Here is an 18875-nt window from a genome sequence, read left to right on the forward strand (position 1 = left end):
TTCCACAGAGCGGTTCTTCTAAGGTTTCAGGCTAAATTTAATTCATTGCAAAGAACTATGCTTCTTAGTATTTTATGGGTTTGCAGAACTGTAGCTACGGCTGTGCTTTAGATGTTGGCTGGAGCTTATCACCTTGGATACTCATCCTGGATGGAAAAGATCTCAGTTCAAATCCCGTCGACAATGCGAGGTCGGTTGGTCTCACCTTGATTGGGCTGACTTCTGCACTACACCAAATTTGAACGGCTTGCCTTTGTGAATTGGATGAAGTCTTCCACTAGGTATCAGTGCTATCGTACAAAGGGATCTTACATAATACTAATTTCATCAAACATTAATGTTCTCCGAATATTTTTGAGAAAATAGTGTACTGCTAGTCACTCATATTGACCTTTCCAGAAGTTTATACAACCATGGGGCATCTGGAAATTATGTCTATGCTGTGCTCGATATGATTGCTCTTAGAGATGAAGAAAAAACTACAAACCCTTCCCCTTCAACTCTTAAGAAAGTCCTTAAGATCTTCCACCGCAATGAGCTCAACACCTTTGGTTATTGATAACGGTGCACGTGTAATACCATTGCAACACCTTGTTATACGCGTTGCAGTTTTAAATGGCTGAGTCTAAAGAACAATTTTTGCAACAATATTATCTTGTTACCAATTATTTACTACTTAAATAAAAAAATATAAAAATAATTGTTTTAAATTCGCTGCACATGCGCACGGACGGATATGATGTCTTCTTTATGTCCGTCCGCATGTAACACAAAGGTGCTTTACATATATATATATATATATATATATGCTAACGCGGCTAAAATCGAACTGACATCATTTCGAAGACGTTGAATGATGTGATTCGATCTAGGATAATTCACCACGAGTACCTTCCTGAAGGTGAATCTGCAAACAAGTGGCAGAATGTCTGATTCACAAAAACCATAATGCTTAAACTGGGGCGTCGATGTAAGAGGTACTAGTATTATTAGTGGAATATGCAAGGAAGCAAGCTTATAAATCATCATCAAAACATCAACCAAAAAATTAAAAAAAAAACACCCCCACATCACCTGTCCATCCCCTCCTATAATTTCTCTAGTTATTCCTTGAATTTATTTAAGCTATCGACAACGACAGATGGACGTTTGTTCCAACAATAAACCAACTGCTGGCTGAAGGATAAACCCCCGCACATTTATCCTGAAACCATCCTTCCTCAATTGGAATTTATGTCCCCCTCACGTTCTTAATCTTAGCAAGAGGAAGAATCCCATCGGCATTGAGCATGCTCAAACCATTCAAGGCTTTGTACACCTCAATCAGATCACCTCGCAGGTGCCGAGTCTCCAGACGATACAATTTGTACAAATGAAGCCTTTCTTGGTAAGAGCCCTTTTTCCCCCTCTCGAATCTCGTTGTCCTTCTCTGTACTTGTTCCAACAACTCTGCATCCTTCTTAAAATGAGTCCTCCAGACCTGTATGCAGTATTCAAGATACGGCTTAATCACTGCCTTATACAATGGAATAATCACCTCCTTATCCCTGCTAGAATAATTCCTCTATATCATTGACAAATACCCAATGAGCTGTCCTGGCAGCCTGTCTGCACTGCTCAGAGAACTTCATATCTGACTACATAATTACCCGAGTTCTGTTCATTTTCCAGTACCCTGAGTACAGATGGTAACCACAAAGTAACTTACCATCATACAGATGATAAGTTACTTTGTGGTTACTGCTTCCATTTGCAGTACCTTGCATTTGTCAATTTTAAACTTCAACTGCCATTTTTCAGCCCATCTGCCTAATTTTTCTAGATCTTGTTTAGTACGATACCCTGATTAACCACCTACCAACCTTTGTATCATCTGCAAACTTAGACATTAAGCCTGATATCAATATAATTAATAAATATAGAAAACAACAATGGGCCCAGCATGGAGCCACAGGGGACTCCACTAAAATGGCATTAGTTCACGAAAAGCAGTATCCATTAATAATCTCTTAAGGGTGGCATTGCTCCAATTTGTACAGCAGCATTTTATGCGCAACTGTATAAATAAGATCTTTATTATTTTTTATGTTCACCGGTACACGCAGGTACCACGACTTTACAATACCCTTCACAGCACCATGCCAGGGGTATCAAAAGCTTTCCTGAAATCGAAGTATGTGAAATCAAATTACTTTTTGCTTCCGGTTCGTTTGTTACTGCATCATAATATCCTATCAGATTGATCAGAGAAGATTTCCCCTTAACACATCAATAATGTGACTGCAGTATAATTGCATTCCCGTCTAGATGGTCCGAAATCAGTACTTTAACCAGTGACTCCATTATTGTCTCTGGAACAGAAGTTAAACTAACAGGTCTGAACTCTTTGATCCTTGTAAGTGAATCGGGGATACACTCGCACATCTCCAGTCCGCGGGAACATCCCTTAAATCCAGTGGTGCTCTCATAATTATGACTAAAGGCTTGCTTACCTCCTTCGCTGCCTGTTTTAATGATTGCATAGATCTCATCCACCCCATGTACCTTTTTTATGTTCAGCTTCATCCTCTTCCACTCTCCTTTCAATTATCACAAAGTCATTTAGCTCCCCATTGGAGTTTGATAAACTTCTGGCATCCCTTCCTCTAAAGAATTCCTGATGTGTGAATATAGATGAAAATACCTATTCAATTTTTCAGCAAACTGAGCAGGATCATCAACAGTTAAACCATACACGGGAATCAAGTGGCTCAATGTGATTCTTTACATTTTTTGTCAGTCTTCTCATAATCTTCCTTAGCTTGCCTAACCTCCTTTGTGATTTGATTGCAGAGTTTATATCTACAATCTTTATATCTGATAATTTATATGCATTTTCCTTCTCTGCTACAAGTCTCATCAGTCCATCTGACAACCATTTAGGTCTAATCCTTGAACTCTGGTTGCCTCTCGAACGTGTTGCTATAGAAAACAGCCCTCCAAGAAATCCACAGAAGTCTTGCTAGTGCCACAGAAGTGTGCGAGTGACCAATCCACAATCTTTGACCAATCCACAATCTTTGACCAATCCACCAATCCACACCAATCTTTGGAAAGTTAAAATCCTCCATTATGAGACATTTTGATTTGCTGGCCCACTCTGTATAGCTGTTTGGTATACAGTACTCAGAGACGATTGCCTCAGAAAAGACAGAATGGAACACCCAATAAGAAAGAATACCTTCTGGGAACTTTCAGATCACGTGGAGTTGGAAAATATTGGTTGTCACTTCTAGAAGGAACTCGACGACCATCCTAAAAGATTGGGGACTAATCTGATTACGTTGAATCCAATAGGAAACTTGTGGCATCATTCAGAAGAGTGCCAACTCTCTCTTAACTGAGTGCACTAATATTTTGGTAGATGAGTGTACGTATACGAATCACGTCCAGTAAGAATAACTGCATTTTCCAAGTCTTTCTCTCTCATTTAAAAACAAAATATGTATTGTTATGAACATTCAAAAGAAACAATCATAAGACACTGAAAGGCAAAAGAAATATTAAAGTAAATAACGAGGTAGGAAATGTGATTCTCAATTCCAAGTGGTACTTTCATTCCACAGCTGGTGCTGCCATCTATCGTTAATCCAAAGGAAAAACTGTTTTATTTTAACACTAGATGGCAGCACCAGCTTTTTTTTTTTTTTTTTTTTTAAGTACAGTACGTTCTACTTGGAGATCCTCCAGCTGACCCGAAAAATTTGTTTATAGTTTTATATTATTAAAACTATTTAATTACTAACAGAATGACTTAAAGTAAAATAGCATAAAAGCAAATAAAAGACAGAATAAACTTTCTCTTAGGTTGCAGCGAAAATTAGCTATAGTTAATTAAATTTTAACTTAGTTAAATTATAGTTAATTAATATTTATATTAATATTATCAATTTTATATTAATATTAGTCTTTAGTTAGCTGAATTTTAATTAATTAATGAATATTAATATTATTCAAAATTAAACGCAAACGATCAAATATTTGTATTGTTGCAGTCATACTTCCAACATTGTTGCAATCTTGATTGCAACAATACAAATGTTTGACCACAACGTTTGCATTTCTGCAACATTCCATTGTTAGATGCGGGTAGATGTTTTCAAAATAAAAAGAAGATAGAGAGAAAGAGGATGGGAGAGAAATCAAAGCAATTATTATTTTCTTTGCCCCACTGACCCACAGTGGGAGAAAAAGGTATTTATTTGTTTATTTAAATAGACCAAAACTGAACGAAGAAACCGGTGTTAACGAATAAAAAATATAATGCACTCTCCAGTTAAAGTAGTGCACACTAGATTGCGAGCGTCACAATTGAGAAAACAAAGGAAATTGGTGGTGTGTCCAAAGATGGCGCCTCTTCCTGGACTACACTTTCTCTAATAAAGAAAAAAAAAATAAAGACAAATCATCACCCAATCCGACGCCATTTTTATGAAAATCTTCCTAAAGGGACATTTTGTTATTGTACAAATAAGAAGCGCTCTTCAACAGTGACAATTACAGTTCTGGCAATTAGCAGACGACAAACAACCGGTTGCCGGCCCTAGTTGGTAATTAGATATCGGAATATCGGCGATAACCGAAGCATATTTGCATTAATTTCGAGCAGAAGTTCTTTTTTGCATTCGTTTGCTCACACTAATGAATCACAAAGTACAGATTTTAAATTAATCGGTTGCACGTAAACTTAATGATGTAAAAAACATTTGGATCGCAATTATTGACAACATTTATACCAAGTGCGCCTTCATTTTTAGGGGCCCCGCGTTTAAAAGGGGGGGAAAGATGATTATCTCGCAATTAGAGAAGGCCAGAAATGAGCGAAAAGTAATTGCGCGCTCATTAAATGCGTCATTTGTTCTGAATCTTCGAAAACAATCTTTTTTTATTATTATTTTTATTCTCTCTCTCTCTCTCTCTCTCTCTCTCTCTCTCTCTCTCTCTCTCTGTCTATTTGTAATTGTATGAAAATTGCATTAAAAGCTTTTCATTTTGGAAAGGACAAAAGGTATTTGAAGATTGTAATTTCTTGCGCCTGGACAGTAGAAATCTGACGCCTGATGAATGCCATATCGATACATACACTCATTGGCCGAAAAATTAGAAACGTTTTGCAATTGGTGTCAACAGATGATCAGACGCAGGTTGGGCAAACATCATTTGTCAAGTGGTATGATCACAAGTTGCTTGGTATCAGATAAACACTGTACTCTATTCTGGAGTTCTTAATGGATCCGGTCGTGGGGTGGACAGGTGATCTTTCCGATTTTCAGAAAGAGGTTGTTTTTAGGAGCACGTTTTGCGAGCGTCACAATTGAGAAAACAAAGGAAATTGGTGGTGTGTCCAAAGATACCGTGTTAAAATGTGACATAAAGTGGAAGACCTCGGGAATTTAAAGCGAATTGTGCGTCAGAATAGAAGGTATATAGCAAATGACTGAAAAATAAAATTTGGGCAAAGAAACCATATTTCCAACTGAACTATAGCGGGAGTTCTGGGATTTGGTACTCGTGTGCCTGTACCAAAGCCACTTCTGTAAAAAATCAAAAGATTCGACTGAAGTGGTGCCTTCAACTGAAAAAAATGGGCCCTTTTGTGTATTTCAATTCGCTTCCTCGTGATGTTGTACTTCTGCGTGATCTATTCCAGAGTGGAAAAGATCACGTGGCCTGGTGAGTCGATTTACGATTGGCGCGAACCTGATGAACCCATGGATCCAAAATGTCTCATGTCCACAACGCAAGCGGCTGGAGGACATATGGAGCATGTTCTTTTGGAACGCACTGGGTCCGCTTATACTGTTAGAAGGTCCAGATACCTCCAATCTTCCTGTTGTATCGGACCAACTTCACACTGAAATGCTTCATTTTCACCCGGTGTCTTTCAAGGCAACGACCCAACTCTCCACGCTCAAAAATGTAATTTTATAACGTTACCAAGATTTCCAACATCTATCTTGGTTTTCTAATTCTCGAGATCCGAATCCAATCGACTAAAAGTTCTCCACTAAACGCAATATAGCAACTAATAAATACCGCGATGGAAGAATGATCAAATCTGGAGCTAGATTCTCTTAGACGCCTACAGGAATCCATGCCACGACACGTATACGGGCTGTAATTGGGGCAGAGCGTGGCCCTACCATATTTTGAATAAAGGTTTCTTATTTTTTTGGCCAGTGATTGTGGTTACAATGAATTGGCGAATTAAACGAATGAAGAATACGTAGGGTGACAGAATGAAAGCTGACAAAAAATTATTAAGGTTCGATGTGAAAACATCCTTGACTGGGAAAAGTTAGCCGAACCCATTTGTAGAGCAGTGTGATTGTAACATCGAGACTACATCAGCACAATCATAAGTATGATTGTGATGTCACAATCATACTTCCTTAGAATGATTGTGATCGCAACAATACAAATATTTGACCACAACATTCCATTGTTACAAATTAGGTTAGTTGCATTAGTTGCAATGCAATTAGTTAATTGCATTGCAACTAATGCAACTAACTGCCTAATTTGTTGCATTGTTGCAATTAACTGCCTAATTTGTAACAATGGAATGGCGTGGCATTGTTGCAATTAACTGCCTAATTTGTAAAATACTTAGGCGCATTATGAATATTGCCTTCACCACCCCTTCCTCCCTCCCCTCGCTAGCACATAACAACTCAACTCTCAGGATGGATTTTCATTAAATTTATATTTGCACCTTTTACAAAGATTTGTTGAGAATTTCAAATATCATTAAAATCGGACTAATAGAAGTGGTACAATTATTACTTTGTCCGTCCGTCTGCATGTAATAACTCTTCCCAGTGGATGGATTTTAAGGAAATATTATATTTCGCTCTGTAAGAAAGATTTGTCGACCATGCCTATGTTTCATTAAAATTCCAGCAATTGCTACTATTTTCTTTTTTGTAATACACATGTATAGTTATCCATATACTGTAGCACTTGCTGACATGATTGACTGATTTTTTGCTGAACAGCATAACAACAACAAAAAAATGTAAGTGGCGCCATCTAGTAGTGATTTTTAACATTTCCTTAAATAAATACACAGTTCTTCAATTTGCAACTGAAATCACATTTATTTCAATTTAATCGTGCTTTTCGTGGATGGATGTTAGCATTCTTTTAACATATCTGTTAAATAGACTGCCCACAAATCCACCTTATGGTGGTGACGCGGGTGTCCCACTAACCCCCTTCCCTCAAGAGAAAAGTCCGCAGCGAAAACGCTGCGGAGTTTGGTCTACTCGCGTCCCTAGCCCTATCAAATTTTCGTGTACCCCTCGTCGCGAAGGGCGGTTTGTCTGTTGTGAGGGGAAAACCGGAGTCAATCCCGGTGAAAAACCTCACGACCACGGTTTGAGACCGCCAAACTCAATGCTGAATGCCCCTGGGAAAATTCCCATGTGGGTAGAAGCTGGAATCGAACCCCGATCAACTATTCAGCAAGCCAGCAACGCTGCCACAAGACCACCGTGACCCCGAATGCTACTGCTTTAATTTTACATCACATTTCTCACCAGCTAGTGTCACGTGATGCTAAACTTCTGTTAGATGCTGCTACAGATGTTTTCGCATCAATAAAATAAATTAATTTTAAAAAAATAAAACGATAAAAAACAAAAGTAGAATTAAATAAAAGTGTACGTGACGCCATCTAGTGGTGATTTTTAACATTTCTTTAAGTATATATATACAGTTCTCCAATTTGCAACCGAAATCACATTTATTTTAATTTAAATATAGCACGATTCTGTTTATAAAATAATGAATAAAAAGATTTTAATTATAATTCGTCTGATACAACATTCCAGTGGAATTTTAGCCTTCGTTGTAAGGCAAAGGTCAAAATACCATTTAGAGTTTCCACTAATAAAGATTTATAATCTCCACGATGCCCAGGCTGTGGGATCTCTTGTATATCTGCTCGAGCACTAAAACTATGGACATAATTCCAAACGAGTTAACCTCTGAGTTTCACTAATTAAAATGTATATAAAGTCAAACCGTATTGAACTGGCTATACGACGTGTTGGCATTGTGCCAAAAAAAATTAATACGCTGCGTGCATATCTTTAAAATTAACATTTGCAATTCGTGTGGCTTTGTTTGTAATATATAACAATACACAAGGTCTGATTGTGTCAGCAAACGAGCAAAAGATGTCATAAATTTGCCATTTTCTTTTGGCCCTGTCTTGTGGCGCCATCCTGTGGCTAACAGAAAAATTACGCTGTCTCACTTTTCAAAGGTAATTTAAAAATATACATCGGGGAATGCAGGCTCAGTTTACAATAATATTTTTAATAAAGGAAATCGTATTGGATGGATTGAACTTAGGATAAATTCCTTCAAATTCTCAAATAAAAATCGATAATGAAACAACATTTGATTCCAAAAAGGTCATGATCAGTTCCCAAAAGTTACGTATTCTAGAAAGAGTGGACGAAATTATTGTAGTTACATACCCTTAAAAGTGTGGCGGCTTCGAGACAGCAGCGCCACTTGTTTAACCCAATTAACATCTTCGAATTTTCAAAGAAACATTCTGATTGAATAGTCAGTCTCTTGAGTTTGCCTCCAAACTGCTTCGTTGCATCTCACCAGCTCTTCAGTGGTAAAATACTATTTTGAGCTTAATTAAAAAATTAACATTTAATAGTTAATTTTTAAGTAGGTTTTAAAATCATTAGGATTACACAGAGACACCAAGGAATCGCTGTTCGCATTTCTTCTTTCAATTTTCGTCTTCAAGATACTCGTGTCTTTCCAGCCATAGAGGGCAACTTTTGGTCAAGAAGGCTTTTGGGCTTATGCTCTCATTAGAGATGACATTATCATCCATCTATCGATATTAGCAATTTCCTAATATCGTGTTAGACATTCAGTCAGTTCCTATTTGTAAGATCATCCATACTACTTTAAAAATGAATGGTATTGTTGTTGTGCGCACTTTTACAGCTTCCTGATTCACAAGTTCCAAGGGTGGCAGAGCATTCTAGCGTCATATACGGATTTATCATGTTAAATAATATTAAAACACCTACTCTCAACCAGCTTTTTATAAACGTCAGGTGATATGTTCCTCCACTCGGCCTTGTTCTTTGGGCGATCTCGATTTGCACGTACCCGACGGTTCAATACATCCCAAAGAGACTCAACAGGTGCAGATCAGTACTCTGAGCTTGGCAATCCAACTTTTCCACTGTCCTCAGACCACTCTGTTGGGAACAGAGCAGTATGGTGCATTGTCTTGCTGATACAGGTATGGGCCTTCCCCGAAGTATTTCCATAATGTTGGAAGTGCATAATTGTGTCCAGGCTGTCCTGGTATTGCACAGCATTCATGGTTTGTCGATAACGACTAATGGGCCAAACCAAACCACGAAAGGAGCCCCATACCAGCATACTGCCTCCACCAAACTTCATTGTTGGGAGGATACAATCAGGAAGGAACTCTCCCCCTGGCATTCACCATATCCACAAACGGTCATCAGAGTGGTAGAGTGCGAACCTCAACTCGTCTGTCCATATGGCTAGACGCCATATGGACAGACGGCGTCTAGCATTTGTTGAGGTGATCAATTCTGTTGAACGCGTCATCTTGAATGCCCATTTTTACAATTGTCTGTTCGAAGTCCAGTGTGCATATTTATAGCAGGTTCTGTGACGTGTTGCATGCATAGGATCTGTTTCCGCATCCATGAAGGGGTGTCCGAATATTAATGGTCGGGCAGTAAATGTCTCTAGTACGCATTTGCAGATCTTTTGACCACGAAGGCCATTAATTGTCAGCGTTGTCTTATTCCAACAGCATCGTCAACAAGTTGAATTCGCTATTTGACTAAAAATTTTGGCCACCATTTGTGGCAGTAGTTTAAAATTAATTGAATCTGTGAATGTCCATAATAATTGCTTCTTCCATTAATTCCTAAAAGCTGGATCAAGGCAGGTATTCCCTGAGCACGGACGACAAATATTCTTTATGTGTTTGCTCCTCCAAGAACCTAAAAGGCTCGAATTGTCTCCAGGAAAGCAAGTTTCTGTATTACTTTCCACAAACTTGGCCTTCTTTTGTCAGCAGAAAGCCCCATTGGAAAGGTCAAAGGGAGGAAAGTAATTGCGTTAAGAGAAAATGGCCTCCAGGACAGTTAAACATTACTAAAGTATTCCCGACACACAGAAGGAAGAAGAAATAGCGTGATTGCGACTGGCCTGACCTTAGGGGTTGGCCTCACGTAAAAGGAAAATTCTCAGTTCTTTCCTCTATCGCACAAATGTTCTTATTTTCACTCCTTTCTCTCATTTTCAATTTCTTAAACTTTGTTCGTTTTCTATTTATCTTTCCAACTAAGATACCTGATGGGACTTCACCACACAACCTCCGAAGACGCAAAAGGTTAAATTTCCTGTTTATACGCAATAGAACAACCATAACGGGAGCAACAGGGTAACCCACGCTTCGATTTTTTTTGCTTTGATGTAATTGTTCAACAGAGGGCGCTCAATGTATAACGCATCCTTGACTGTTGTCTAATGTGGTCAACCATTAGACAACAGTCAAGGATGCGTTATACATTGTGCGCCATTTGTTGAAACAAATATACATTTCAAAGCAAAACAAATCGAAGCGTGGAGTTACGAGTATATCTTTGGAGAAATGAGTGCATCTGCAAATCAATTGGACATCACAAAATCAGTTGTTAAAAATTCAGAAAAACTCAAAACTGTTTTTAAATATGGAATATTAAAAACAGTTCGAGGATTCCTCTTTAAAAACTGTACATCTTTAATGAAATTGTCCACGTGTTTTGTGTCTAACTATAATTTGCGCGTAATTAGTGTAAGGGGCATGGAAATAGGTCACCAATCTCATTTAGTTTCCTTTTTTTGAAGAGGAAAAAAGCAGGTCACGTCTCCGACAATTATTGAAGAATAGTTGCTGTGACAGCTAACAGCATCCTTGCAGAAAAAAAAGAGAGAGAAAAAAAAGTCGAATTTGCTGACATCCAAAGAAGACAAAAAACAAAAAGTGCCTTTTTTTTTCTTTTCCTCTAGAAAAGTGGCTGCCAGTTCTCCCAAAAGTGAAAATAGCTCAAAAACAATTCCCCAAGAGTTAAACGAGCTGTCTGGTACATCAATAGAAATAAAAAAGCACCTTCTTCGTTCTTTTTTGATGATATCTCTTTTCATCTATTCGATTTCTGCTTTGATAGTCTCATGGTAGACTTTCATGGACCAGATCAAAATCCATGGGTCTAGAGGGAGGGAAGGAAAGAGGAGTGAGGGTTGATGATGATAAATATGTGCCTTGCAAAATGTTCCCATAGAGGAATGTTGTAGTTGAATACCCAGAGAAAGCCCACACTCAGACTACCACATTGCCCCAAAGTTTCTGAAGACTGAAAAGCTAAAACCAACGCATACACTACACCTTCAAATTCTAATAACTATCAGCGTCTACCTTTTTAAACAGTTGACACGCAACAGTGACTCCCTCTATGCCAGTACAACGCCGAAGTTTGTGATGCACGTGCGTAGTACGTTAACGGACTTGTATCGGTGGTAATGGAAGGTCAGTGAATATTGTACCAAAAATATTGTGATTTTTACAAACAGTGCTTCGTACTTGGACTCCTCACAAAAGCAAAACTTTGTAGTTGGGTTTTTAAGATCTTGAAAATGGACGCTAGCTGACCATAAGAAGAATAAACCAGGTAGGACGAGAAATATTCATTGAAATTAGTATTGAGAGCAGTGCTCGTGGTTACTTTAAACAGTGGAAATGGCTGATTGATGAACCATTCTAGGGGAGTAGGTGGAAAAGTGGGTAACTTCGATTCGTATGATGTTCAATTCTCTTAGCAAGCAGAAGAGTGTAAGAGGGGATGGACAATTGCTTTATTTGCTGAGGAGAAGGTAAAATCTGTTGAAACAGCTTTCAGTGCTACTTCATTATAAATAAATAGCAGTCATTCTCCTCGAACGTGAGAGCCCTTTACGTTCAGTGCAATACCGAGGCGAACTCTTGAGGATGACATCACAGTGCGAGAGATCGATAGCTAATAAGAGAAAGCTTTTGTCCTTTCTTTTACAAACTTCTGTTTGCTAAGAGGATTATGTGAGCGGACATCCTGCTGAAGTGCATCGAAATCCATATCTAAGCCATGCAGCTCATGTTAAGAACTTTCGAGTTTGTATTGTCTAATAATAATGGAGATTAAAGTGGTCATTACCGATGGTACAGGTTGGTACAACGGTGAAATCTGTCCAGCGAAGCGCGGATATAAAAATCAAAAATGCGAATTCGCGGCATCCTTAAGATTTAAAACAGAAAAATCATTTGTGGCGTTAAGGACGCACGAAGAGGGCCGGTGGTCCCTTAACACCATAAGCCTCGTGCCAAGCAGATTTCAGAGGGTGGTAAAGGGGAAGTTAGTCCTCACGTGACTAAGTTAACAGGTACCGAGGGAGATTTCGTGTGGCTGCAGATGGGGGTGGGCAGAAGGGCCCCTTTCCCACCACCTCCACCACGGGAAGGTGGAATTAACTTTCAGAGTTGTGATTTAAGGCACCTAACGATGTAACACGCCGAACCTAATTGCACCTGGTCACGGACTGACTTCGAATTCATCCAAATTAGCAAGTTGGCAGCGCACTAAGTTCCCTAGACCTTGCGACGCCATTGGTGAAATCACAGGGGCGCCCGGCGAGGCACTCGGTAATCACGGCACACTCCGAACACGAGGGGGGGTGGAAAAACAACGCATCAAAAGATTGCGCGCGCGCGAAAACCGTTACGTGATGTTTCTTGACCTCCCGGTGCAAAGAAGTTTACCCTCCCACTAACAGAGAACGGCACCTCCCCCACTGACCACCCACAGACCCGTCCTCTGAAAAGATCTTTTCGATCAGACGAAAAATTTTCTAAACGTGGATAATTCAGGGGCCATAAACACCGAGGGGAGGCGGGAGAAGTGCGTGACTAAAATTGAAGTAATTAAAGTTTGAATGCGTGTCACGCGACTTGGTAGGAAGCGGTTTACATATCCGTCCTACGGCACAGCCGTTCCGTTCCTCCCCCGTCACGGGGGGGGGAAATGTCTGGATGGAAGCTTTTAGTGGTTCTTGTTGAAGCTTCCGCTACCTCTTCACCCCTTGCCTGTCAGAATCGATAATGACTCACGGCTCTTCGGAAATCCACTGCTTGCATTCTCTCTCTAATTCCGCTTTCCAGAAACACTTTCCAGCGGGGACTTTCTCCAAAGATTTTGTATACGATAGGGCTCTCGAGAGGAATATAGAGGGCGCCACCGCAGGGAAAAACGGTTGTTTTGTCTTTTCATTTTCTCCACTGGACCGTTACCTCAGTAGATTGGCTTATCGGGTGAACGCCATACTGCGCGGTTTACTATCGTGAATGTTATATTCATTAAAAGTGGTTCAGGTTTGAGGATACGTATAATTCTGTTCACCTCAGCAGTTGCGATCTTGTCAGCAAAAGCTGCATAAAATTAACGAATTCCTACTGGATTCTAGTAAAGAATCGGGTGAAAATACGAATCTAACCAGTAATCTTAAATATCCTTGTGACAAAAAGGTGGGGACCATGAAGACATGAATAATTTATAGACACCCTGTATACAGTATTTCCTATTGGTCTAAACTTCTAGAACACCTGTACATGGTTAATGAAGTATGTACGGCAAGTCCCGATGGCTTTTGTTCACAAAGCTGCCCAACTTGGAAGACCAATGCAATTGGCCTCTCAATGGCATTCTTCTCAATACTTGAAAATCCAACTAAGACACCCTAGACCTTACGACGCCATTGGTGAATGTTCCATCTACAAATTGTAGGTGGAACATTGTGCTTTCTTAGTTTCCATAAGCAACAAACAATCCCTAAGTAACCCATCCTTAAACCACTTTTAACTTCATTCCTCTCCCAGCTTGGAACTCCTGGATTTCTGATTGCTAGATACAAAACCTTACATTTAGATGCACTAACTATAGTTTCCATCTTTCAGACCATCTGTGCAACTGATCTAAGTCTATTCGAAGCAAAATAGCTTGGTTCCTGTCGTTAACCATCAACAAACTTGCACAACTTCCTGGCATCCCATATCCATATCCCATTAAGGAAGATAAGAAACAGGGATGGTCCCAATACTGATCTTTTAGGGACTCCACTTTCTGCACTGGTTCTCCTTGAGTAACGCCCATTTACAACTATCCTCTGACCAGGACGATCCTAGATCAGTTGTCAGTAACTGACCCCTAGGCAACCCATGAAATCAGCTCCTCCAAGACCCAAAGGGCAGTTTTTTTGTAAACTGGGAAACATTTTTTCTGGTTTAAAAAAGAATTTCAGTAAAATATTATCCTTGAAATATTAAAAAATTCTCAGAAATGTAGAGAAACTGATTATGCCATATGCCCTTTTTGCGAGAGTGAAAATAATGACTTTTAATTTGAAGTTTTCATTGAATTTATCCCTAGGTGACAGCTTAACTCACCGGGTCGGCCGCCCCTACTCCTACGAAGAATCTTAACTGCAATCCCAAGTTGCTCCAGTTTGTAAAATAGGCCTTCCATCCCGAACTGTACCAAAAGCTAAAGTCAAAGAATATAATGTCTAAGTCTTGCATCCAATTGTTTTATGATATGGTAATAATAATTAAACAAACTGGTTTAACCCACCACTAAAATAAACTCACCAATAGCACTTCTCAAGTCCAGGGCAGTTATCTGCGAAGGCTGATCCAGGAAGGGGATCGTCCTGAAGTCTAATGATGATTTCATTAAAATTGCCAATGGACCAATGCGCTGACTGCAGCTTGTTTGGTATAACAGGATGTACACCGTTCATCGTTGGAGCCCTACCTTCACCCGCCCTGTGATGGACTGTTTTTCGAGATCGCTGTATTACCTATTTTAGAGCAGTCCGACTCATTGTCGCTGATCCCTCATGGTCTGAATGGTCTTTCAACTGTAGACTTTTGCAAAGTACGGGTGTGCCACTTCTGCTAAGCTTTCTATGACTTTTCCAGTTTCATCAAGAAAGGAACTAATCTAATTCCCTCTTTTCCTTTTTTTTTTTTGTATTCGTGTAGGAGTGATTTCTCATACTCCGATTTCACTTATCTTAATCTATTAGTGGTTTTCTTACATTTACACTTATAGATCAATATCTCAGAGAGTCTGTAACGATCCCATACTTTTTATTTAGTTCAATGAAACACTTAACCTCCCTGGTTAAGGATTTCATTGAGCATCTTTCCTTTGTGGAACTTCTCCACGGAACAAATACATTGGTAGCTTCTAGGATAAAGTCCTTGATGGATAAATCCTATGAATAATTCCCATAAATGAACTTGTGCCGAATATGATCTCCTTTTCCTTTGATCGCAACAAAAACAGCCCCCTCCCACACACACCTATCTTTCTCGGCTTCTTTGAACTGATTGAGTGCTCATCCCCAAACTAATCACTAATACGCATGTTCGTAAATATCTTTGGCACTATTATTGCGTATTATTCGCTTAAATAAACATCATCTGAGACCAAAAATACAAAATTTTAAGAAGTATTTCTTTTTATGGCACAGCCTTAGATGGAATTATATTGGAGAAACATTTCCAAGAACGAAAAAAAGTCCAGTTGACCGATACAACTAAACTTAGCATCAACGGTGGTACAGCGACATCACGCAAGGATGGATAGATAGAATAGAGAGAGAGAAGTGGTGAATCCATTCTGTATCGGAACTGTCGGCTATCCAATCAGTATGTTAGAGAGAGAACTTTGTGGAATTCAACTCGGCTAATGTCCATGGTAGTTACTGCAGCAGAAGAGACGCAAACAATAGCAGCTAGTGTTTGCAAGTGTAATGTCGATGGGCAGGTAGGAAGTGCCATATGCAGGCAACAGACAATTCGGCCCACGTGTGTTCTGGAGCAGGAAGCAAATCCCTAGTTATGGTGTCCGTTCGGGCGTAGCCTCCGACTGTGATCCGATTACGTGAAGCTGACACATGCATAATGACACTGCCTCCGAAGACGCACTCATTCCCCCTTTGCAGCGGACCGCTGTCCCCTCGTACTAAGTCCACCCCTATTGTTACACTAGTTTCCGGACACAGTACTGCGCTTGGGTGAACGAAGCACGGTACAATGGGACACACCGACTAATTTCTCCATCGACTTGGGCAGAATACACGACGAAGGGGGGTTTCAGGTAACTGGAGCAACTGCGATAGACAAAATAAACACGGGTTATGAAGACAGGTATTTGTCTTTATCGCCCTGACAATTCCACTCTCAGAATTAATGAAATGTTTGAATTTGCAGGTTCTCTTCTATTTGTTCGAAGGGCTAAAATGGAGGTTAGACCAACTCTCTTTTCAGTCGACTGACTCAACTCAAATACCTCCCACCAGTTCTCTGCCGTTAATGGATGGTTCGGTTGTATAAGTCCTGTAATACTAAAACTTGTAGATTTGTGCTTGGAGGACACTGTGAGATCATAAGATCTCACACTTCAGATCTTATATCTTCGCGGATGTTATGTTTGGAGAAGGGAAAGAAGAAGCATTGGCTTTCCCTGGATAATTCTGGAACTCTTTCTGTTGAAGTGTCTTGTCATTAGCGTTAGTGTTGAGGTGGTCATAAACTATTCTTGCGATTATTTTTCTAAATAAATCCTAATAATACTCTTAGCAGTGTCTCGTCCAATATTGAATGAATAACTCATGGTCCCAACCCATCGTATTTCAGCTACTGCTAAACTTAAGATATCTTGTTTCTTTGATAGACGTCCAATTATAAGATAACAGGATGGAAATATGACAGCAGTTTGTATTTATTGGGTTATTGTGTACCATCGACTTCGTCATATTTGATGTAGTATGACAGGAGTTGTTCCACATCTTGGCGAAGTTCGTATTTCGGATGAATTACAAGATTATTGGCGACAATCCTCTCCATCCTCTTCCGGTCACCACAGTCGCAAATGGAGAGCAGTTCATTCTTCTCCGATTAAGTGGAGAATTCACAGAGTTCATTCTAAAGATTTAACTTCAACGATTACTCTTTGCAAAGTTGGAACTGTAGAAAGTCCATTTACCATCCACTTTCTTAAGTAGACGTTTTCGTGTTATTCTCGATTAGTTTGCAGAAACACTAACTCGGCCCACGTGCACAAAAGTTGCCCATTTTCAGGTACTACTTCAGTTGGGGAGAAAGTAAGCGACTGTAGGTGTCGCTGATGAAAAATTAAACAGTGTTTACCACCCGGTACATATAACGTGACTCTTTTCCGTTGTTTTTCTCAACCCCCTACGGGATGTGTCGCAGTTGGAAGCCAGGGTTGTGTAGTCTGCGAATGTCACCTGTGTGATGTCGCGTGCATCGGTTTCTTGTACGACGATACTCGACCAGGGACCCTGAATGCATTACTCCAATCGGCAATTAAGGGGAAATCTTTAAATATTTTAGCCATCTGCGCTGCAATCACTCATGATACACTCAGGACAACCTGTTCTTAGGATTTTTGTTGCCACAAATAATTGCGAATTGCTGATATTGGAAAAGTCATTAAGTACATCCACATTAATAAAATGAATATTTATAATTTAATACAAAGATGTGTTTATTCTTACGATTTTTACATTGCAATTTGGTAAAACAGCAAAAAAATGTTTTATCATCAATAGTTTATTGTGTTTGATATAATAGGCATCCTAGCATGCAAATTCAGAGTATCCAATAGAAATCGATCTACCACCTTAGAGAGCTGCAAATTATTCATGCCTGAAGGAACAGGGGTTGCGATCACATCACTTCTCTCTCTTCAGGTCGCTGCGTCGTCCACAGGTGAAAACATTTCCAACAGGATTGTGTCAAGAAGGTTCCACCGAAGTGGACTCTTCTTAAGGAAGACAGTGGTTTGCATTGTATTAACCCCAAACCACAGCAAAGCCTTTCGAAAGTGGTGCCATAAACATGTGACTTGGACCCCTGACAACTGGGGTACCGTTCTTTTCTCTGATAAGTCCTGTTTTAGCCTACAAACTGATTCTAAACGTTTTGGGACATCGAGGAATGCGGTACCATCACTCAAACATCAGAGAAAGGGGCACTTAAGATACATGGGGATGTTTTCGTGTGGGGGGGAATAATGATCAACGGCTACAGCCCTTTTCATGTTTTTGATAGGGGTACCGTAACTGCTCAGAGGTACAGAGAAGCATATGTGCGACTTTTTAGGAGTGTGGTTGGCCTAGATTTTCTTTTCATCCACGATAACATCACTGTACATAGTCAAGTGGTGGAGGAATATCTTTAAGTTGAAGATTTATTATTATTAGTGGTTTTTTTTGTGTGAAGTTGAAATATGTGAAGGTGTGATGTTTTGTTTTTTTTTTTTTTGTTGTTGTTATTGTTGTATTGAGTGGCCGGCTTCAGGCGATTTAGCAACCAGGGAGCCACAAACACGAATTTGATTGTTCTCTAGCTGCGCAGAGGTAGGCCAGATTCACCTTTTAGCTCTTGCTGGGCGTCCCCAGAACTGATGGTCTGGGGAAGCCCGTGGAAATATAGGAAAGGAGAGTGGATGTATAGCAGGGAGAAGATGGGAAAGGAGGGACTGGGGGGATATAGTGATAGAAAGATGGAGATCATAGCTAGAGGCATCCCCATAGAAGTAGGAAGAAGGAGTTGTTAAAGTGATAGAGTAGACCACTGGACAGTAGGTCCAGGAATCCCACCCTCAGTAGGGGTTAGCAGGCAGTGAAGATCCCACCCCACTTGGGGG

This window comes from Mastigoproctus giganteus, chromosome 6 (genome assembly GCF_048544385.1).
Source record: "Mastigoproctus giganteus isolate SK-2022 chromosome 6, ASM4854438v1, whole genome shotgun sequence".
In the NCBI taxonomy this organism is placed as follows: domain Eukaryota; kingdom Metazoa; phylum Arthropoda; class Arachnida; order Uropygi; family Thelyphonidae; genus Mastigoproctus; species Mastigoproctus giganteus.